Source organism: Tyto alba, unplaced genomic scaffold, assembly GCF_018691265.1.
Source record: "Tyto alba isolate M040663 unplaced genomic scaffold, T.alba_DEE_v4.0 Super-Scaffold_2, whole genome shotgun sequence".
NCBI lineage: Eukaryota > Metazoa > Chordata > Aves > Strigiformes > Tytonidae > Tyto > Tyto alba.
The window spans coordinates 58,811,887-58,836,097 of NW_024881282.1; the positions used below are offsets into that span (position 1 = coordinate 58,811,887).

General features: G+C 39.6%; 1 protein-coding gene across 1 annotated transcript in view; it reads right to left on the minus strand.

The window, feature by feature from the left end:
- Positions 1–16,090, minus strand: part of CNTN1 (contactin 1) — a 261,654-nt gene extending 245,564 nt beyond the window's left edge. The window contains exon 1 of the mRNA XM_032999800.2: positions 15,950–16,090. The gene's annotated coding sequence lies outside the window, so the exon portion shown is untranslated. The remainder of the gene's footprint in view (positions 1–15,949) is intronic.
- Positions 16,091–24,211: the final 8,121 nt, after the last annotated feature.

Genomic DNA, 24,211 nt, shown 5'->3' on the forward strand with positions numbered 1-24,211 from the left:
AAATTACTCCTAATGCATACTTCCACATGTGTGATTAATGTCAGACCTAATAACCAGCTAATCATAGTGGAAATCCATAATGCTTTCACCTATTTCTTTCTAGGAATTATAAGACCTGCAGAGGGTGCAATGTACCTTAAAGTTATGGTAAACCACTAGATTTAACTTCTTTCCATTTTCAGCATCACTGGAAAGTTTCACCGTAACACAAGCTTCAAGAGCAGAATTTTGAATTATAAGTTTGGTAAAATGGAACAAATGTTATTAATATATGTGATTGAGAAAGGGAAAGGACAATCTTGAAATAAAGATGACTACTTCTGCAGAAGTAGTTCACTCAGTTATAATAAATACATTTACCATTTGAATTGCATAAAAGTTAGAGAAAATTGTCATGAAATGTCTTTGATGTAACACATTTTTCATTATTATTTTTATAAGAATTGGGAAAAGGGACTGAACTTTGTCCCAGTGGAAGAAATAACAAAATATCCATAGAAGCATGTCAGAATACAAAAGAAAAATTCAAAATTTGAACTGATTACAGTTCAATTCCAAATGTAAAACTAGGATTGAAAGAAAGTTGAGAAAAATGTTTCACAGGTCAAAGAATTCCCGTTGCACTTTCACACTGAAGTACCAGTTGTCCAAGAGTTGTGTTGTCATAAAAACCCTGTCGGTGGGAGTTTCTGCAAATGGACTCTACCGGTGCGGATGTGTAACAGTCACCAGAAAACAGCAAGCTAGAAAGAGCAAACGTACATGCTGAGAAGAAGGGTGTAGAAGTCTACCAAATGCTAACAAGCTATGGAGATTTGTCACCCTGTCGCATTTTCAAGACATGGAAGAAGACCTGGAGTCTGCTGAGCATGCGTAAGGCCACCAGGCTGTGCCAGCACTGACGATGGGCCGTGCAACTCGGTCCATATCCGAGGTGGCTGTGGCAGCTCTGTGCCATCAGAGGCACCGGGGTTGCATGTGCTGCTGAGGGAACAAGGGACCCTGTGAGGGACTCTCTGCACACCTACCCCGAAGCCACTGGCACGCCAGGGCGGCTCTCCCTGTGAGCAAACAGCCCAGGGGGCTGGGAGTGGCTGTGCATGTGGCAGTGTTGGTGTGACAGTCTGTACCCGTGGGTGTGAGAACAGTGGGAGGGAATAAGCAAATGTACCATGCAAATAGTTACCTGCTTTTAATAATAGCTTGATTCTGTTCGTAATAAAAGCTTAATTAATAAAAATTGTTCTAATCAATTTTCACTGGGATTCTGTCTCTCCCTTACTCACTCCCCTATCAAGGAAGGAGAATTTCCTAGTGTGTTTGGATGCTCTAAATGAGATTAGGAACAAATCTCCTACACACCCTGACAGGCATTACAATACCTGCAGAATAATGTAATTCTTTTCAACATGTGGTTTTGTTCTTCATACAATTTGAGTTGTCTCTGAAAATATACTCAAGTAAATGTTTTAACACTTTTCCTAAAATGAAAAGGTACTACAAACTCCAAGACATTATCAGCTCAGATCTTGTACCTGATGCATGAAGGGACTCCTCTAGGCTCACAGAATGCCATAATTATGTGAATTCTTTAATTCTAACTTGAAGCGCACTACAGTTTGTACCCATACGCACTGCCAAAATCTTCAATAACTGTTAGAAGCAAAACACACTTTTAAATGTCTTTCAGCAGTAACATCCTGCAAAACAACTCACCATTAACTCCACTGTTGCTCCATTCAAAAAAACAAAACAAACAAACAAAAAAACAAAACCACATAAACGCAACTTATATTATATAAGCCTCATTGGTAAATCATCTGTGAAGTCTGAACTGGCAACACTCCTAAAAAAAGTATTGTATTGACAAATACAATTCTTATGTAATTAACAAGCTTCAAATGACATTAAAATACAACTGTACTATAGAAGTTTATATACTTTATATAGATAGCTGTATAAAATATAAACAAAATAAGTTGCATAACTGTTTTATCAATGTTTTATTGCTAAAAGGTGGTGAGGGTGTTCTTTCAGACGAATACGACTGATTCTGTGACTCAAAGTAACAGAGTAATATAAGCTTAAGAGGAGGGAATAAAGTATTAACAAAGGTGTATTAAGTTGGAACACAAGACACACATCAAGTCAGAGAGCATTACCAAGAGAATATAGCATTTGCTGATACCATTTTCAAGATGAATCCTTACAGTCAACAACACTTGTTATATAATTACATTGTTTTAAACAAAAAGACAGAAGCTGTATTTTATTAGAAATTCCTAAATGGTTTAAAATATAAATATTATATAAAGAACAGTTATTCTTCTGTCCTAAGAATCATATATTTCTTGAAAGAAAATGCCTTGTACCATCAATTTAAAGGAGGAACTGGGGTGTTCAATGAGGAAGACACCAAGATACTCTTATGCTTTCCATACATGTCTTAATGTTTTTAACTGTACCATTTTCACATTCCAGTCCTTCATCAGGTTTCTATACCTACTTAATGGACCTTTTATTGTTATTCGTACAAAGCATGTTTGTATAGCAGCCTGATTCCGAGTGATGCACAGCAGTGTTGATTCAACGAAAACGAATTTATAAGCATGTTCCCAACAAATCACTTTAACAATAGAAATAACTTGCAGTAGAATCTCAGAATAATACTTTCTCGTCTAATTTGCAGAAAGAGAACTTTTCTTCCTCATTTTCCAGTAAATGGGAAGAAAAAAGGAGCACAGTATGGAAACGTTATTTTTAATGGAGGGGAAAAAAGGAGCCATTCTCTGTATAGCTGCAAACTGACAACTTTTTTTTCCTTGTTCAGGATTATCTTTTGCCACTCATTTCACACAGTTACTCCTAAAGTTCTTCCCAACTGGCACCTTCTTTAACTTTCAAACATCCTTAGACTGGTTTTCAAAAATATTGGTGAGACTGAGCTGTCCATTCCTAGTTGGTTCAACAAAACACGAGCTATTCTGAGGGTAAATACTTCTTCTTCATGCTGACTACATGTATGCACTCTTTCTTTGAGAAAACTGAATAATGGCTGATTTTCTCTGGAAAAGGAAAAGAAAAGGAACTTGTCTTAAAAAGACTGTATTGTAGCATAAGAGAAGGAGACAATTTCCTTACCCAACTTCTATGCCAATTACCAAGCTGTGCAGCTTACAACTCTCACTTATTGGAAGCTAGCACCTGCCAACTGTCACTAGACCAACAGACAAAAAAGAGACGTAGTAATGTTTATATGCACTTCTGCAGTCAGAATTAACAAAAAAAAAAAAAAAAAAAGACAACAAACAAACCTATTGGCAACTGTCTGTAAAACCATAAGGGAATATTTCTAAAAGTCTGCAACAAATATTTCTGCTTTTATATCACATTGAACTGAGAAAATATTTAAACTCAAAGCTCTGGATGAGCAATTTAAGTAACTGATCTATAAAGGATTCCTTCATTGCTTTCAGCTGTCTTCTAAGGCAGCCTTCTAGGTTTCACTAACTGAAAAAAAAGAATACAGATGTTTATACTTATCTACATGCAATAATGCAAAACTTTGCAACTAAAAAGCTCATCCTTATAAGTGCTTCTGTCTTCCTACAAACTGACTGAAATATAAATTCATCGGCAGATTACAATTCTTCCCTCAGAAGTGTTCCTATTATATACGGTAAGTCACAAATGCATGCAAAAATGTATGTAATATGCCAAGTAAGAAAGATTATTTGGAAACATTTATAATGTAGAAGTATAGGAAGAGCAATAAATCTGTTTAAAATGTAACATCAACAATTGAACTCCAAATACTTACAAAACGGGGCATTTTGTGCATGCAAAAGTGAAGGCTTTAAAAGAAAACATAGTCCATAGTTTCAGTATATTCAATCATCAAGAAGTTCTGTGAATTGCTTGGCTTGAATTAAAGTTTCAGAAATTTTTTTTTTATTATATCTTTGCATAATGATCAAAAATAATAATCCTGCTATATTAAGTGACATCTGATTTGATTATATGCTCCTGTACTTAATACAGGAAGATCTGTCCTTATCTGGTATCACAGTCATCTATATCCTTCTTTGTTTATTTTTGTAGGTATTCTGAGAGACAGCAAGTTTAACATTCAAATTATGAATTAGGTAACAGGTTTCCATATTATGTCGTGGGATCAGTTGAAGCCCATAATCTTGGCCTGGCCAGCCTTCTGAGATGCGGCTGTTCTGAAGTTACCGTTCAATTAACACCGAACATGTTCACACATGAAGTCAGGACCTCCAGTTCTTGGGTGTCTTTCACGAGAACGAAGTCTGAAAGACAACCACCTCTAAGCAGATAGATAATTTCACAGGTAATTATGTTCCAAATTGGAAGAATCGTGAAGGTCCTAACATGACAACTTCAGGAAGATAAGAATTGGCTGCACTCTTACTACTTGTTGAAATCTCTCAGATGACTGTTTTTGAAACACAGTCAGTAAATTTATGAGCAGTTTTAATCCAGACTAAGGCAAAATCAGACTATTTATTCTAAATCACTGATGTGAATTTAAACTCATGCATACAACTTGACAGGCTGGAGAGGTGGGCCCATGCAAACCTCATGAAGGTCAACAAGGACAAGTGCAAGGTCCTGCACATGGGTCAGGGCAATCCCAAGCACAAATACAGGCTGGGCAACGAGTGGATTGAGAGCAGCCCTGAGGAGAAGGACCTGGGGGTATTAGTGGGTGGAAAATCGACTGTGAGGCAGCAATGTGTGCTCACAGCCCAGAAAGCCAACCGTGTCCTGAGCTACAGCAAGAGAAGTGTGGCCAGAAAGTCGAGGGAAGGGATTCTCCCCCTCTGCTCTCAAGAGACCCCAACTGCAGTGCTGTGTCCAGCTCTGGGGCCTCCAACAGGGACCCACTTGAGTGAGTCCAGAGGAGGCCACAAAGATGATCGGGGGGCTGGAGCACCTCCCTCATGAGGACAGGCCGAGAGAGTTGGGGTTGTTCAGCCTGGAGAAGAGGAGGCTCTAGGGGGACATTATAGTGACCTTCCAGTACTTAAAGGGGGCCTACAGGAAAGATGGGGAGGGACTTTTTATAAGGGCATCTAGTGACAGGACATGGAATGATGGCTTTAAACTGGAAGAGAGTAGATTTAGATTAGCTATAAGGAAGAAATTCTTTCCTGTGAGGGTGGTGAGACACTGGCACAGGTTGCCCAGAGAGTCTGCGGCTGCCCCCTCCCTGGAAGGGCTCAAGGCCAGGTTGGACGGGGCTTTGAACAACCTGGTCTGGTGGAAGGTGCCCCTGCCCATGGCAGGGGGATTGGAACTAAGTGATCTTTATGGTCCCTTCCAACCCAAACCATTCTACAATTTCATGAACTTTAGACTGAAGTACAGAACAGGCTAGGCTAATTAAGAAATGTGTGTTAGTACTCATCACCTAGTACCTCCTCTGACCCAGCATCTGATCACTCCCTACCCCTAAGGGCGAGATCACATTTACCCAAAGGGTTCTCCCCAGGCCATCAAGAGACCTCCTGGGGAAAATGAGAGAACCACCCAGAATGAAAGCAAAGTTTACAAGTTCAGAGACAAGAATTCAGAGACAAGCATGAGCACAAACAATACCAGTATATCCAGCAACAGAAAATTTTGCTATTTGTCAGGAAGATTAAATAACATTTAAAAATATTACGCAAATGGCATTTTTCCACATGTACTAAACAGATTCCCAGGGAAAGATCCTACGGAATCAGAATAATGAAGTCAGAATTAAGAAAAACAAACTGTATATTACCAGCCACAAATATAAATACACTTTTTATGTTAGTGCTTAGCAACATCCTGAAGAACTGTTTAGAAGAAGCACAGTTGTCTATGTTCTGTGAGGTTACTCCAAACACCTAAATATTGTTATTCTATACTATGGTAAATATCTTCAGCCAGTGAGTTTTCAGTCCAGCCGAAAACTTGCATCTGGATGATAAAAGTCAAAGGCCTAATGCTATCAGCTAATAAAAAAGTCCTCCCATTTAAATCTGTCTATACTTAACTCTGAAAAGCCCTTACTGAATTTTGTGGTTTGAAGTAAAAAATTATTGGGAACATGTATTTAACAACCGATTCTCCAGGAGCAGTCAACAATTAGCCTCTGGACTCTCTGAAATGACCTGTGTATTATGAAGCTGAACTGAAATTACCCTGCCAGTAAACCAAAATTTCCAAAACATAGTTTATTAGCTATCAAGATAACCATGTTTCCCTTTGAATTATTTTGTTATCTTAGATTACAATGTCTCCAAGTCAAACCACCAAATAATTGCTTGTTGGCTGCTTGCACATCCATCAACTAGCACAGTATCTAGCTAGTACCCACACAATAAATGTTTTCCCCTTTTATAAAAAGAGATTTAATACCTATAAAAAATCATTAATACCTCACTAACCATGAAAATCCTTTAAAAATAAGGCAAGCATATCCTAAATGTTTGAAGTGCTTTAGTTTAGACAGTCAAAAATGAGTATCAAAATAGTTCTACCTAGAAGTGTGCTGGCCTGAACAAGGGGCTGACTAGAGACAGGTGCTAAACTGCTGAAATGAAAATTACAATTGAAGGTTCTCCATATCCTTCACTGTACTTATATTAATCCACCAGTTTTTCTTCAGGCTGGTCTGCAAAGAATGCCTGAAAGATGAGTAGTTCTGTAACATAAAATACTGTAGGTGCTTTGACAGTATTAAATAACAACAGGACAGTAAATTGTGACCTGTTCTCACTGGTTTATGTGATATCTTAGAACTTTTTTGACAGTGGCGAAGCAGGCACATATATTTTTTCCATACTTCCTTTCTTCTCTTGTCACACCAGTACCAGTAAAAATTAGCACAGAAGCAGAAAAAGAGTGCTTCATGTTTAAAATAAAACAAAATAAAAAAAAAAAAAAAAAAAAAAAAAAAAAAAAACACACACAGAGGAAACTTCAGTGTCTCTGTGCAGGCTTTATCTAATCACTGTCAGTTTAAATACTGCCAGTTAGCAATATAGCCAAGGATAAGATCAGCTAACAAATATTCAGTAGGCCACAAAAGCTTGCTACATGAATGCAAATAAAACTGAGGTAATATGTAAGTATAAGATAATACACTAAACTATGGTTCCTTCATAACTGTTCTAGTTTAAAACAAAATCATAAACCTCTGTGCTTCCTTCTAGTATATGCATAGGCAAGGTCTGAATTATACGAAGCTGCTGTATCTTCAGATACACATGTCACATTGGAGTGGAGTTAATCACTCTGAAGAAAAAAAAAGTCTTTGTATCTTTTGAACGCTTCAAATAAGATCTCATAGAAATGAGACAAAACAGGTTTTATGGTTCAGCCACATTTAAGACTGGGTCAGCTGGTCTGTAGAGAACGCACAGAACATATTAAAATAAAAGAATGTGAGCGGAAATGGGAACAGCTGTGCTTTATTACAAACCTGGGGCTGTTTTAACTACAAAACTTTCTTTATGCCTGTAAGTTTCTGTAGGACGCTGCCATTCTGAGCAGGAGATTCAAAACTCCCATTTCCACAACAACAAAATAGTTGGTTTAGTCAGATTTATCTTTTTCTGTGTCTCAGCTATACAGCTAAGTGCAAAGTAATATTTCTTCTCAGACATACGCACTTTCCTCCATGCCCCAAAATCACATTTTGCAATCACACAGCCTAATAACAAATGATCTGGCAAACTGCTGGTAATGAAAATGCAATCAAGGCTTTTTCATTTAAAACTTTGTAGTCATCTCAACTATTCTTAGCTAATAAAACACAGATCACCACCACATTAAAAACAAAAGCTATTTAATATTTTAAAAACAATTATCCACTCCACTATCCCAGAGGGAGCGTTTACACTGGTTTCACATTCAACATGATTTTTCCAAGAAGAAACAGGGAGAGATACTTCAGTTCAAGAAAATCCCTCAAATAATGACTCATTTCTTGCACATACTGGCAGAAGATCCCCAGAAGAATAAAAAGCATCCATTACCAATTTAGTATACTTTATTTTTCTTGTTAATATCATTAATACAATGCAGGTACCTCAAAGCACTACTTACACTCACTTTTAATAATGAAGGTGGTGACTTCTACACTAATTTCTTAAAAATCACCCTATTTGAGAATATCTGCATGGGGGGCGGGGAAAGGCCATGCATATAGATATATTTGTGTATGTATACAAATATATGTTACTGTAATGGGGATTGGATGAGGCCAGATCAATATGTCTGATGAGACAGTTATGTATTTTTCCATTATGTAATTTTAAAATTATTTTAATTAGGTTTTGTTGATGCTTTCTAAATTCATATTTTTTAAATACTAGCTACTTAAAGGAAAATTAATTCTTCATCTAAACTGCTGATACTATGCTTACACAGATAAATTGTTTATAAAAAGACAAGAGTTTTGAGATAAATTGGTTGTGATAGGAATTATTCACCATATACTGGAATTTTTCAGTTAATGCATCGGTGAATTTTGCAAAAATCTGTTTTTCAATGGGGCAGATCACCATCAAGAAACGAAAGAGACAATGAACTACGGTGATGAGCCAAAGAACTGAGGATCTTATTCTCTTATTCAGCATTCCCCCTATAACTTAGGATGAGCCTTTTTCTCCAACACTGACTCAAAAAAAAAAAAAAAAAAAAAAGACCAAAAAACTCAAAGTATCCATCTGACAATACCTAATGCAAAACTGAAATGGAAGATGTTTAAACAACAAAGTATAACTGAGCTATCACCCAGTTGTTTAGAAGTCACCATTGGCCCTATTCCACTAGTCATTCTTTAGCAGGGTTTTTTTGCAATAGCTGGCACAGTTCTTATGTGTTAAATAAAGAGTCAAGAAAGAAATGAAAACAATCAAAAAGAAACTCATACATAATTTTTTTAAGGTCAGATAATGTTGAACTTTCACATTAATCATTCTTTAGTTTGTGACTTTCAAAAACAATCTATTACAGTCAAACCATAGACTAATTTTGCCATTATGATAGCATGATTATGACTTTTCCAGGAATATCATTGCTACACATAGTGTAAGTGGCAGAACTGGATACTTTTTCAAAACATTAGTAGGTTAAAAAATTTTGAAAAATTACAGGGTCGAGAGAAGTCAGAGGGAAAAGGTATAATAAAAATCAAGAGTGAAGAGAGTTCAGGAAGTGACAAGAAGAGGAAAAAGAAGCATTTCAGAATGCCTGGCTTCCCAAGATCTATTTCAACAGCAGCTGGTGTCCCTTGGAGCTCCTTTATAATGAAAATCTGAAGTGGAAACTGTTCAATATTCCAAAGTTAATTTTTATAAAAGAGCTAAACTGTCGACAGCTGATGAAAGGGGAGCTGGGCTTCTGGCATTAGTAAAAAAGACTGATGGCCTTATTCTTCACAAGAAGAAATACCGAAAACAAAAAATTGTGTATTTCTAGCTGTTCTTCCTTATTTATCTTAATCCTTATTATTTTCTTTTTACTCTGACCAAAACTGTTCATAGTGAAAAGATGCAATACTTTAGCTAGAAGTACTACTAGCAGTAGCAGTGAGACTTCTAACTTCTAGAAACAACAAGCCCTGTCAACAAATTATCGTACTCCACACTTTCAGAAGTTCAGTAATAATGGTTAGTAAAGCAAAATACAGGTTTGATTTTCAACATAGAGACATTTAATTTCTTTTCAACTTTATTTTAGGTCTTACCAGTGAGTAGTTAGCAAGACAACTAACTGTCTCTATCAAAACAAAGTCTGCTTTATTTCAAGTTTCAAACAAAGCATACTAGTTGGAAATCCGGTTATCTAGAAGGAAGTCTTCATTAAGAAATACTCAGGGTAAAAGGCTGTTTTTCTTTTCTCAAGCAGGAAACAAAATAAATTATTTTGTTTCTCCTAAACTGTGATTAGTCTTGAGCATGAAAAGCCTGAAGAACAGACACAGTGAAAAACAAAACTATACGTGAAAAGTGAATTTATGGTATTCATAAAATTAAGATAGCTTTCCAAAAAATGATGTATTCATCATTGCATCACATATTACTTAGATTATAAGCAGGGAGTCAAAAAAATCAGTGGGTTCACAGAACATTAAAGTTTAAAATGACATGGACTTCTTTCCCAGCTGTGGTAAATCCTAAATTTCTCATCTCATTGCGACTGATGTGTTAGAACCAGTCACACTTCTGTTGTCCTATCCTCTTGCATGAGACAGGGCACCAAGTTATCTCCCTCATTCCCAGCACTCATCATTCCCAGAAAGATTAGCGCCTTAACTAGGTACAACATTAATAAAACATTAACAGCCTGTTCTACTTAGCAACATCCAGTGTTTGTTTTAAATATTTACATTCGAATTAAGTGTGTGAGATTCTGTTTGAAAAACGTAAGTTTCATAACCTAAACCAGCTGCATTAATAAAAGGGATTCTTTCTTCCCATAAAACTGAATAGGTATCTTTACTTAAGTACTACAATGTTACAACATACCAATGTTAACTGACCAAGCTACCGAATCTTGTTATTATCTCCCATAAAACAGACCTATAACATAACATCGTCTACCTAAAGCATACAGCACATCTAGCAGTGCATTTAAATACAATTACTGATGAAAGCTAAAAAGGGGATTCAGTCTGTAACATTAAATATTTCATTCAGATATTAAACGTTTTTCTTGTTGACACAGCTATCCTCTCAGAAAGTATTGTTCAGGCTGTTCATTGACTTCTCCCCCTTAGAGAGAATGACTGGATAACATCATAGGACAAATCATGTTGTAAGGGATGTCAGGAGGTTTTTAGCCCAACCTCCTGTTCAAAGCACAGTCAGCTAAGGCATCAAATCAGGTTGCTGGGGGCTTTGTCTATCTGAGCCTTTAAAACTTCAAAGGAGGGAAACTGTACAACCTGAGTAATCTGTTCCAACGCTTGACTTCATATATCAATACCTTTCCTTGATTTTTACAAACAAGTTAAATTGAGCAGTTTTTAAACTGAAGTGCATTACTCAAATTTTATGGATAAGAAAAACAATTTAATGCAGAAACTAATACAGCAATAAATTCAAGCACATGCCTGACAACTACGAGTACTGGCTTGACCAGGAATCAACAGCAAATTAGTTATGCTTGTGTTCAAATATTTTGCTAAACTGGAGAAAATTGAATTGTCTGTGGTAAAGCAGAATGTTTCCAATAAAGCTATAAAAAGAACACTCATGACTAAATCATGATCTCTATGACACAAGCTCCTCTGCATAGGAACAACACACAATCTGACCACTATGTGTCAATTATAGGAGCATTACATAAATACAAGCAAAGAACTTCTCAAATATGTATATATATGTCTTCATTTCAACACTGCACTGCTCATATGAGCTCCTAAGAAGATTCCACAGATACAAAAATGTTTTCTCACATTAATTATAATATCCAGTCTGTGGTACAAAGCACAATTCATTCATGCCCCCCATTTCAGACATGAGAGCTATTAAGTTATTGCAAATAGTATTTTTACCATGTCAAAAGGACTACCTTATGTAAACAAAATACTATGCTGCAGTGGTAACTCCACCAGTCACAATTTTATTCAGATCTCAATTCAGTGGGTGGCTTATAACTTCTTTTTGTAAATATTTCTCTAAAGTAGCTGTAAAGAACCTTACCATAAAATTAAAAAAACAAACAAACAAAACAAAAAAACAAAACAAACAACAACAACAACAAAAAAAACACAAAAAAACAAAACAAACAAACAACACACCAAACAAGTATAAACACAAACCAGCCCCAGATCATCAGTTATTTTATTTGCCAGCCTGGAAACCCTCAAAACTTAGTGAGGTTAAGCAAAAATACAGTATATGCTTCAGTCAGAATTGCTGACTTCTCTTCATAATTAGGATTATTTAAGTTGTTCAGCATTTCTAATGTTTACTAGTACTTACAACTTTGGCAGGGTGTCTTGTCTGTCCTTGTTTCCTGGCAATGCATATACAGCAACACACAATTACACACCTCACAAAAATTTGTTCAAGAGTTCAATTTTAAAAGGAACAATGGAGGAAAAACACATCATTTTTTTTCTTCCTTCTTTCAGCAAAAGTGTCTTTTACTTCAAAAAATGTTCGCAACTGCTTTGAAGTCATCAACATGGGCAAGCTTTGAGATAACACTACACTCTTTCCTGCATCATTAAAAATGCACCAAAAACTAACCAACTTCTAAGAAGAAACTACTGTGTTGTTTCAGTGCAGAAGTAAAAAAGCCACCTTATGGTCTATGAAAAGGAGGAAAAATTGAGACCAATGTTTGGTAAAAGCACAGATAACATGACTGGAGACTGAGAAGGAAAGGAGACTAGATTGGACAGATGCAGCAAGAAGAGGAAGCTCTGAGGAATAAAGAAAAATAAGTTGAAGGAATGATGACAGGCAGAAAGCAAGAGCAGACAGGACTAGCTGCGAAAAGAAACTGAAGACAAATTTTGAATGGTCAAGACCAGCAATACCCAAAAAACAAAGACTGAGACTGGCCACAGGAAGATAAGGAGACTGTCATTAGGAAACATGTATAAAGGATGAAGTGAAAAGGACTGTGCTTAGAGAGGACTGGCAAAAGAACCCTCATCCACCATGACAGATTCTCTCTAAAGCCTAGAATAGAAAGGACTCGAGTCTTTCACCACTTTTCCACTATTAGAAGTACCTGTGAAAATGCATGACAAACTATGCCATACTGCTTTAACACTGGGGCTGCACACAAAAGGGGCTGCACTCTCATAATGTTAAAAGTTCAAGAGTTTTTGCAAAGGATTCAATTTTTCCAAGCCTGTTGATAACCACTGTGAGTCCAATACAGTAACACAAGATATTTACTTGGAGAGTTGAAATTTTTCTCCGTTTCCTTGGGGTTTGGGCTGTTTTTTTTTTTTTGTTTTGTTTTTTTTAAAGTGTAATTTTCTAGCTTTTAAGAAAGTATATGGGACATGTATGCACATTTTACCCTGCAAACAACATGAAAGAATATTATTAAGGTTACTAAGTCAACCACTCAAAAGTTATGAAATGACAAACACTGTTGTCTGTGCAACCATAATTCTCTTCCCTTGAGTGTGTATGTTTTTATACATTATTTAAACAAACATTTACTGTTTCTTCAAAGTTACCTTGCTTCATTCAGTGCACAGGATGAACAAGCACAGAAGATGATACAGAACCTAATGCAGATAGAACTCAAGAATAGGAATATGCGTAGTGAATGAGGCAGGGCTTGCAGAAAATAAACCAGAGAGAGGCTCTGTAATATGCCACAAAGACTTTAACAATCAAAATCCTCCCTTTTGCAGTTTCCCCCATTTCTCTTACTGTCATGCACACCATTTTATCCAAAATTTCCATAGTTTGTAATTAACTGTGAATTCCTCTTTTTCCCATCCATAAATGTGTGTAGCACTCAGGACTGTTACTAAAACCAATGGCAGTTGTAACTTGTGCAAACATATTTACAAAAATCATAGAAATTTCAAATTGGACAACAAAAATGAGTGAACACTTTTCACATAACCCTCTTGGTACCTCCGTTCACCATCTGTAAAAGTCTTGTCTCATCTTAGGCAGTGTTTGATAAACTAATAATTATTTGTGAGGCATTCTGATCACATGATGATAAGCACTTTAGCAAAACCCATACAGACATTATCTCTCCTGTCTTCAAAGCAGAGTTTAATAACATGGAGTAAAAAAATCATGGGCTCACACAGTGATCAGTGAGAATGATAACCAAAAGCAAAATACTGAATAAGTGAGCTCCATCCATCCCATGCACTGAATGAGACAGGATTCCTGTAGAAAAAAAATAGTACGTGATCATGTAGTTAAGACTGTATCAGGCAGACATGCTCAAAAAGGCGCTTACAAGCTCTTTGTTCCATAACCATAATAATGTGGGATTTCTTTTACAGAAGTTATTTAAGACACTTGATTTGAGATTCAATGAAATCAAGTAAGTTCTTGCATTGTCATGCGGCTGTGTTGAGGTTGCATTACTTTTTGGTATCTGTCAGAAGTAAAACTGGAAATCTCTTACCAGTTTGGCACAACATTGCAGATAACATAAACATGGATAAGGACGAGAGTGTTTTGTTTACCTTCTTATTTTTACTTTTTACAAAATTTATGAATGGCTAAGGTATACTTTGATACAATGTCAACTATCTTTAAACACAAATACAAAATCTAAGCAACTGATGCTGGTAATACACATTCGGAGGTAAGCAAACAAACAAAACTCCATACTACCAACAGGCTCCTGCAACATTAAGTAAAGTTCTTATTAAAGAAATGTTAGTGGATTATTATTCTTTATACAACATGGGCCAAAGATCATCCTTTCATAGAGACTTGTACGATATTTGCACTGCAAAACAGACATTTAAAAGTTACTAATGGTAGAAGAGAAAAATGGAGAATGTTTATAACTTCAGGCCATTTCAGAAAGCTTTTCTCTACTCTTACGCAATTTCAAGTCCTGTCTTCATTACTGTTACTGGTTTACAAGTAATGTTACACAAAAGCCTGATACTAATTATCGTGTGTTTGTTAACACCTCCTTTGATATAGCCACCTCTGCACAGGTGGCTGCATTTTTAGGCAATTTTTTGCCTAAATGGTTTGTTTTTAAAACCTTAAAGAACCCTTTAAATATTTTTTTTTAATGGGCTTTAATATTATAAGCATTGCAAACATTTTTAGCTCACAGGTCCGAGTTTACTTTCATTACTAAATGGAGCACAGCTGATTAACTGCATAGATAATCTCCGATACGTTTTATAAGCAGAATTAAATAGAGCTTCACAGAGCAGATGGAACGCCTAAAGAGCCCCTCACTCGGTCTGCAGCTCAGGCGGAGCTTCACGGGCACGCTCAGCCCCTTCAGGTGACTTTTAGCAGAGCTCAGCAACGGCAATGTCCGCAAGTGGCATTTCTGTTCTCACCAGCAGGTGTTACTACAGTCAGCCTGAATTACTGCCATTTACGGAAAAGTGACACAGAAAAGAAGCATAATTATCATTCTACAAGGGGAAAACGAAGTGAAACACTATTATTTTTTACTGCAAGGAGGTGCGATGAAAACAATCCCTTTTTAGCTGCTCACCATTAAATACACGCAAAAAGCAAACAAGTAAATGAGATGGAGCAAGGCTGCCTCTGGGCGTGCAGGCTGCCCTGAAAGACCAACCCGCGCAGCAACAGCGCTGCTGAAACGATGCGCTAGAAGAACGCTAGCACAGATATATTTTTCCACACGCTCCCCAAATCCATACGAGCGCCAGGAAGAACCAGAAACGAAACGGGGAATTCGGTTTTCCCGGAGGCACCCTCCCCCAGCACCTCGCGTCTTCTCCCCACCCCGCGAAGCCCGCGATCGCGAGGGGACAGCGTTCGCGAGAGGATTACCCAGGGACGGCGTCCCACTTTCGGCACCCCGGGGCCCCGAGTAATCCCGGCGCCGGTGCCCTGAGAGGGGGCGGCTCCCCCCACCCCCCCGCGCCGTGTAACGGCCGCCGCCCCACCGGAGCGGGCCCCGCCGCCCAGGCCCGGGCTCTGGTACCGCCCGCGGGCCAGGGGAGCTCGGGGCTCCCCAGCCGCGGGGCCCCGCACCGGCAAAGTTGACTCCACGCCCGCCCGCACAAACCCACCCGCGGCAGCGTCTCCCTCCCCGGGGTTCCCTCACCACCACCACCACCACCCCCCCCCTCACAGGAGGCAGCGCGGCGGCGGCTCTTCCCTGCGTCCCCAACGCGGGACCCCGCTGCGCAAGGCGGGCGGAGGGGAGGGGGGGCGCACACCGCAGCAGCCGTTACGAAGCGAGCCGAGCCGTGCCGTGCCGTGCCGTGCCCTACCTGCGCCGTGCCGCCGCACCGCCGGGCGGTCACCCCGCGGCGTCCCGCCCCAGCCGCGCACACCTGGGCTGGGCTGGGCTGGGCTCAAGCTCGGGCTCAGGCACGGCCCGCGCGCCCGCCTGACAGACGCCCGCGCGCACCCACCCCGCCCCCCCCCCCCCCACGCTCCCACGCTCCCCCCCCCCCCCCCCACTCCCGCCCCACGCCGCCGCCGCCGCGAGCGCGGGGCCGAGCGGGGCGCGGGGAAGCGGCGGCGTCTGATTGGACGGGGGTGATGTCACTCGCGCTCGCGCGCGCGCGAGGGGAGCGCGCGAGCGCGGCGCGCGCGAGGGGAACGCGGGGAGCGGCGAGGTGAGGGGGGGGAAGCGAGGGGAGGGGAGTTGGGGGGGTCGGTGAGAGCGAGGCGAGCCGTGGGGCGTGGGAGGTGTGGGCTGGAGCACGGGGAGAGCCGTGGGGAGGGAGAGGGGCGAGCCCGGCGAGGTGACGGGGCGAACCAGCCGGCAGCCACGGCTGCGGTGGGTGCGCGGCCTCGGGGGAGCGGGGGAGCGGGGGCTGTCAGAGCAGGAGGGGCGAGGGTGAACAGTGTCGGGGCTGTGGGGTGTGGGGGGGGGGGTTCAGCATCCCTCCGTCCACGCGTGTCCCGTTCGTTGGGACACATGACTGCAGGTGGACCAGCGCTCCGAGCTGTCCAGTGAGCATGTGCAGCACCGACTGTCTCTCTCTCACACACACACACACACACACACATAATCACACACACTCGTGGGCACAGGCGTGCGCTCTGCACATGCCCAAAGGGAGCGTGAAGCCCAAATGAGGCTGCTGCCCATACCCGGGCCGTGTCCCGCAGCTGCGCCCGCGTCCACCGACAGCAGAAAAAGAGGCGGGAGGCGAGACGGACCTCAAGGGTGCAGCTGGTCAAGAGCCGTGATGCTCGGGGTCCTCCAGAGACGTGCCCGGTAACGCCAGGTTCAAGCTGTCAATTAATGCCCTCCTTCCAAGTTAGGAGAATAATTCTGAAATGACAGGATTTTTCTTAAGCCTCAATTTCTTTTCTAGACTTTGCAGCTTCTATGCAGGATCATGCCTTAATTCTTTTGCATTACCACAAAGGCTAGATATTTATTTTTAAAGCCTCCGCCTCTCCTTTCAGCCCAAGTCACGTGGTATTTTCCATTCTGTAAATTGCCACAGAAGTCAAAACTCCCAGAGGGAAGGAAAGACAAAAAGGCTGTGTGAATGCACAGGTAGGAAGGTGCTCTGTCCCAGAATAAGTATGGGACTTGCTGCCTACCTGCTTGGAGGAAAACAAACAGGACCTGCGTAGAGAAATGATCCACTGAGGAGTCACAAGCTGCCAGTATTATGACAGCTGCTGCAGAAAAGACTCATGAGGGATGGAACATGGAACCTGCAAATCTACAAGACATGAGTTCCCACTGTATATGAAACACAACTTTTGAGGAGAGCAGGGGCAGAAACTGTGACACTTTATATTTACAGTGAGTGACACAATCACTAGCGGCAGAGCACAAGTAACACTTGACGAGGTTATGCCACCAGCACAGCTATAAGGACCAGAGAGTGAAAGACTTCAGCTAGTCCAAGGCCCTCAGCTTGACAGCCTGAGACACCTTGTTGTTCCATGATCAATCCTTTCTGTGGGGAGTCACACCAAAGCGCATACATTTTCCCTTGTGAGAAATGAGGACTCTGCAGTAGAGAGGCATCCAGAGTACTTTTTTTCAGTAACCTGAGGTAAGGAGGGGCAGGAGGAAATACGTCAGGACTGCTTCACTTGAAGCCATCATCTCAGGTAGTTCTTGCAGGTCTGAAAGACTTTACAGTCTGCAGATTGCAGCAGATACCGTTATGTTAATTACAGTGAGATTATACTGCTGCAACCATATGGGTCAGAAGCTTGTTGTTCAAGGATAAAAAAGGATAGTTCATAAAAAAAAAAAAAAAAAACAAAAAAAAAAACAAACAGAGCAAACCCCTAACAGATTCTCATTTAATCATTCCAGCATTGGAGATTTAGGCTTGGGTCTTTAATTCCTGTGTCTTAATCCAATACTTAGCATTGTATTTGTACACAAACATGCAGAAGAGAAGAAGAGCTGTCACTGTGGGTGTGCTCTCAGAGCAATGGGTGGAAGTTGCATGCCAGGGAGAAAACTGGGTGGGACAAAAGGTGCAGAAAACATGAGAAATAAAGACTGAATAGCAAAGCATATTAGGGTAAACAGGTTAGTTTATACATATTGGCAAACAGTATATAGTAACGTAACAGAAGGCATTTAAAATAATAGTGAGCTTTGAAACTCTGGCACAGACTTCATCTGAACTGCAGATTTTAGACACCTTGACTGTGCAGTGAGGACCATAAAACCGTTTCAGCTCCTGGCAGGGTTTAGAGCAGTCTTGGGACTGCTCTGCGTGGCATTTGGTTCCAAAACTGCCTCAGGCTGCATTTAGTAGCTAGAAGCACTAAAACATGAAAGTCAACTTTAGGATGATTTGCTGAAGGGAGTGCTAGGCTGCTCGGCGTGTCCCCTCAGATGTACAGCACAAGCAGCTATATAGTGCCACAGAGTATTTAATGTTTAGGATGCTCTCTGAAGGCTGTTATTCCCTAATGTTCAATGATTTCAGTTTCCAATTTTGTTGCCAGAAGTTAAGATGGCTGTCATACACATTTTGAGGCAGGGTAATTTTTTGCTTAAATGTACCAGTGGGTGTCTCTGCACTGCACAGAACATCCCTGTCGCTCCCTTTGCTTGCTTCAAACATCCTTCGCTAGAGCCACAGAGTCAGCAAAGCAAAACAGGAACAGAAAACGTTCAAAAAGCAGAAACAGTGCATTCAGCACCCTGTGTATTTGTAATTGTCAGCTGCCCGTTATTCTGTAACACTCGCTTCCTACGATCAATTTATATCTGTTACTCATACACATGCCTACATCCCTGGGTACTTGATTCCTGTGAATAATTTTCACCCTGGAAAGAGGCACAAGTCATTTAGGATCCAACCATAAGAATGAAAGAGGCATAACTGCAGCCTGCAGCACTCGTGGAGGAACAGCAACAACTGACCTCACTTTGTGTTTCCTACAACAAACGCTTGCAGCATCCACCATGGGAGGAAGGGGGGTGGGGGAATATGAAGCTCTCTGTTATTAAAATAACATGGAGACACAGGCCAGCGTGAGCTTTATATACCCCTACCCAGTCTGAGCAATCTTTCAGAGGATTAATAAGATTAGAAACCCCTATTGTTTTGCTAGTGCTTGTTTATTTGAAAAATGGCTTTTCTTGGAAACATACAGAATAACCATATGTTACTCCATTCTCCAGTGCTGCCTTGGAATACTGCTATAAACAAAGAATGAAAATATGTTCCAACTGTAAATTTTACAAAAAAAGGTAGAATTATTTTGCCCTTCAACTCTTCTGCTGTGGAGTCTTACCTAGTTGAGGGTATTGCATTAAAATAGCTTAAGGGTACTCTTTATTTTAAAATATCTTGCTGTAGCTTACGGTGCTGTAAGAAGGCTAACAATGCTAACAATCTGTTTAAAGATCCATGACTATTTGAATTCCAGGTGTATATTTGCAGAGATATTTTGAACTCAGACTATATCCAAGCCTATTATCCATAAAGTTGATGCATACAAGTTCCTTTTCATTTCTCCCAAATGATGCAAAATATTTCCCATTATAATAAAAAAAAAAATCAAATGGAAGTATGACTTATAGAGTCAAACACCACTGAGCTGAACACAGCTAGAATTCTGAACTCTCCAAAGTGAATGAAACATGTCAGAAAGGTAATTTTAATTACAGAGCTTAAAATAGAGCATACGGCAAGACTTATGGTTGAAATCAGCTTCTGTATCTTACAAGTCTATTTTCAATAGCTTAATAGTTTAATCATTGAGGCTATTATTTCCCATGCTTGATTTCTTTCATGACTTGAATGTTTCTGGAAAATGATTCAGATGTTTTTAGGGATGCAAAAGGACAAAATTAAGTACTTCTAATGAGAAACAACTTTTCTAACCACTCTTGTAATGGGAATACTGTCCCTGTGTCCCGCCACAGGAGGGAGTAAGAACGTGAGATCTGGTAAAAAAGATAGCTTTAAATTATTATTAATACAATTTTGCAGCCTCTTCATATTCAGGACTTTTCCACATAATTACAAGATGTGATTTGTACAGTACATTCAATATAAATATACTTAAGAAGTTTTTCTTAACACAGTGACATTTAAAAATAAATATATGCATGTGCACACATATGTGTACGTACAATTTAAGGAAACATCCAAGACATACCTTATTTTTCAAAAGAAACAAAGATTTTATATAGGTTAAATACATCCATAAGTATTTGCAGAATTGAGGGATTTGATTTCTTTTTATGTATTATAATGCATTTATTATAGATACTGTAATATTTCTACAGATTGCATTATCTAATCCTTCCCTGAAGCACACTCTCTCTTCTGAGTGGAATATGTCATGACAAGCAACTCTAAGCTATAAAAACTGCATGATTAATTTCAGAAGTGAGCAGAAAAATAATGTATTTATTCACACAACCAGACGCACTATTTCAAGTTCCTAGGCATTAGTCGTGTTCTTGATTTTCCCCTTTATTTTTGCAGAGTATATGGTGCTTGAATCTTTTCATCATTCATTGAACGTATGTATTAGGAAGTATTTTGTGATTTGCTGTATATGGTGGCATGATTGGATGCTATATGGACCATTTCAAAGTAGACATAAACCGTCTATTTTCTGGCATTCAGAAGGAGTGGAGCTGATCCATGAGGTCCCTTACAGTCTCGTGTTCCCTGTAGAATCTTTACATTCTGCTAACATTGTATTTGCTAAATGTAAAAGTTATCTGGATCTCATCTTCTCAATAGAAGACTATTAACCCATGTTAATGATCTCATAAAGTTAGGCAACATGGATTACAGGCACATCAAGTTTTCAGTGTGGTGATTTCTTACCTACAGTCTTTAGGATTCAGAGTAAAAGTCAGTATTTATCATTTTAGACTGGCAGAATTTCTTTCCTTAAGGTGAATCTTGCCAGGGGCTCTAGGAATGACAGTGTCAGCTTTATTTAACTACCTCTCAGCTTTTTCATCCTTTTTGATAGAAGTGATGCTTTTATACCTACACTGTATATGTTTCCATCACACTGTCCATGTGACCATTTGAAGACTTCTGAACCTGTTGGCCATATTTGAAGTACTGAAGTGTCAGAGCTAAATTCTCACACGCTTAGTGCAGGCAGGGTGAGTAGAAATACTTTGTAACTGACTTGATTTAAGGAAAAGCTTCATTCTATTAAATATCATAAAATCTGCATGAGACAGTGTGTCCCTATAGAAGTCCCAAATTCAATGTAAACTGCTCCTAGGATAACCTGTTAAACTTATCCACAAGAAAAATCTGTCTCCAGTGCGGTAGGATTAGTGCGCTCCTAATTCAAAACTGAAATTTTTCATAGAGTAAACCAGAGGGAAACAGCCTTATTTTAGATGGTCCAGTCTGCTTGGTACATAAAACATGCTGAATTAGTGTCTGATATTTGCTCCCTCACTACCTGTTTTTCCGCTTACACACTGGTGCTTACATGTTTTTCTTCTTGATTAACAGGTAACTGTGACAGATGAAAGCCAATAAACGAAAGCCAAAAACATAAAAATTCTAAAAGAAATGCAGTATTTTCCATATAACATTTCATTTAATGTCAACAAGGCTATAAAAATAAGCGAAGTCAGAAATTACAGCTCCAGTGAGGTTAGTATTTGTTTCTTGGTGGTTTGGTGCTTTTTGTGTTTAACAGATGCTATACCTCAGGGGGAAAAAAAAAAAACCCAACAATTACAGTTTACAATTAATGCCTCTGTAGTTCCTAACATTTTAGTGACTAATCACAACAAGCTGCATCATTACACTGCAGTACACACAATTCCTCTGTTAAAAGGGTAGTTTAAAAAGAGAAATTCAAGTTCAGCCTAATATCCATCTGTTTTTTTCATCCAGTGACATTCTAATGAAAAATGCAGAAATTATTCTGAACAACCACCAGAACTTGAAAGTCTCTGCTGGATGAATGACATAATTTCTTCTTCTTCATATCTCTCCCATTAAATCTTTATTTATTTTCTGCAAAATTTCAGTTAGAGACTCTTAATCCTGCTGGGATTTAAGAGCTAAATGTTACCAGGATGCAGACTGCATTTGGGAAAATACACATTTCCTAGAAGAAACATAAAAGCCAGGGAATTTAGATTATTAGAAGCTTCAAGGTTGGAGTATATGGGTCTTGGGTATCTGAAGTAACAGTTGGGTGGCACTTAAGTCCATCTGTTAACCTACCTGTCTGCTTTTCTGCAGATATGTCAAGACCAAATTGTATCAGACCGCTCTAATCTCCTCATGCAACAGCCTTGTGGATCTTGTGGACAGATAAAGCAATAGATGTCAAATAGTAGGAAATTTTTAGAGTTCTCATAACAGACTGAGCAAATTGGGGAAGATAATTTAGATAAAAATGCTACTGTCTGGCTACGTAACCAGTTGGAAAAGCATATTCAGGGTAATTAGCACTGACTCAGAATCAAAATGGTGAGGTGTGCTGGGAGGTGTCTGTCAAGGGCCTGTTCTGGCATGGTTTGGTTTGTATTTGCATTGCTGAGAGGAGTGATAGAAGAGACCCATGGCCTACTAAATTAGATGGAAGTGAACTAGCTTGCCAGAGGACAGATTCTGGGTCAAAAAATGGAGTCACGATGAGTGGAGATACAATCTGAAAAAAGTAGTCCACTGTAAGAAAGGTTCTGTAGGTTATCTAAGATGATTCCCAAGCACAGTCAAATAGTGTCATACTGCTTCAAGAAAATCAAATATCAAACTGGGACTTATAAACAGCAACGTGAAGCTGTAGAACATGTGAGCAAGTCCTTCCACCTTACTCAGGTCTGGCAAGGCCTTATTACATGTCTGGTTTTGGACATGACAGCAAATGGATGTGGAACAGTTGGACAGAACTGAGACACGCTGAGAAGAGTCACTGTGCCATATGGAAAAATTGGACAAAATGAGATTGTTCAGCCTAGAGAATGGGGGACTAGGTGGTGACATGAAAACAGTCTATTAAGTAAAAGGTAGAAGAGAAGGAGTTTCACCTGTTGTTTGAGCCCATAGTAGAGAAGACAAGAAGTAACGGCTGTAAATAACAACAGGGAAGCATCAGCCTAGATACAAGTGGTTCGAAGTCTCCAATTCGAGAGCGTTATAAGAGCAAGAATAATCTCACTAAAGATGATCTTGCCTCAGGAATCTGGCTGTACTAGGTGATCTCTTTAAAGCTCCTTCAGCCCTGTGATTGATTGTCTTATTGATGTCTAAATCTCAACTAGGCTGTTTTCCTGTAGCAAAAGCCTCAAGCAGTAGCAAAACTGAGTCCTGAATATCTTCAGTACCTCTCTTAGGTTACCCAGACCACAGCAATATTGTATTCTGAAGCTGTAAAAGATTATTTTGCTCATATTACTCTGCATTAACTGAATGATGATGGCAACACCTGCTGCTTTCCTTAAGAAGGTATTGCAACACAGGTTGCTTCATTTATTGCCCTGCCTGGGACCTGCTCAGCTGTCAATTATGAACTTGTCAATTATGAAACAGAGAGAACTGCTGAAAATGCCAAGGCAGTGTCCAGATGCATCTCACCTACCTTCCTATGTATACAACTGCACCACTCATGCTAATCTCCATTCATGGTGAACAGGGAAAACTAAACAATTTTGGAATGCAATTCATTTTACTTATTTTAGATGTCTATATTAGGGTGAGATGAACAGAAGGGCTTATTTTTCTGCACTGACTAGATGCAGACTACATGAATAGCTCAGATGGGGAAATCTGCATGGCAAATCTCCTCATTTTCTGAGATAAGTTCTATCTTGTGTGTCGATTTTAGAGTCCAACATTATCCACATAACAATATTAGATACACAACAGTGCTGACTAGCAGCTGTTTGAAAGAGAAGGTAATAGAGAGAAGACCTCACTCCACCTCTCATTTAAGTCCCCCAGCTGTTAACAGCAGATAAAGCTAGGAGGTAGATATTATAAATAAAGTTGAAATAACTGACCCCATAAGAAAGGAGTATGAGCATGCAAATTATGTTAAAACCAGATAATTAATATGTAAAAACAGGGCCAGTATCTTTC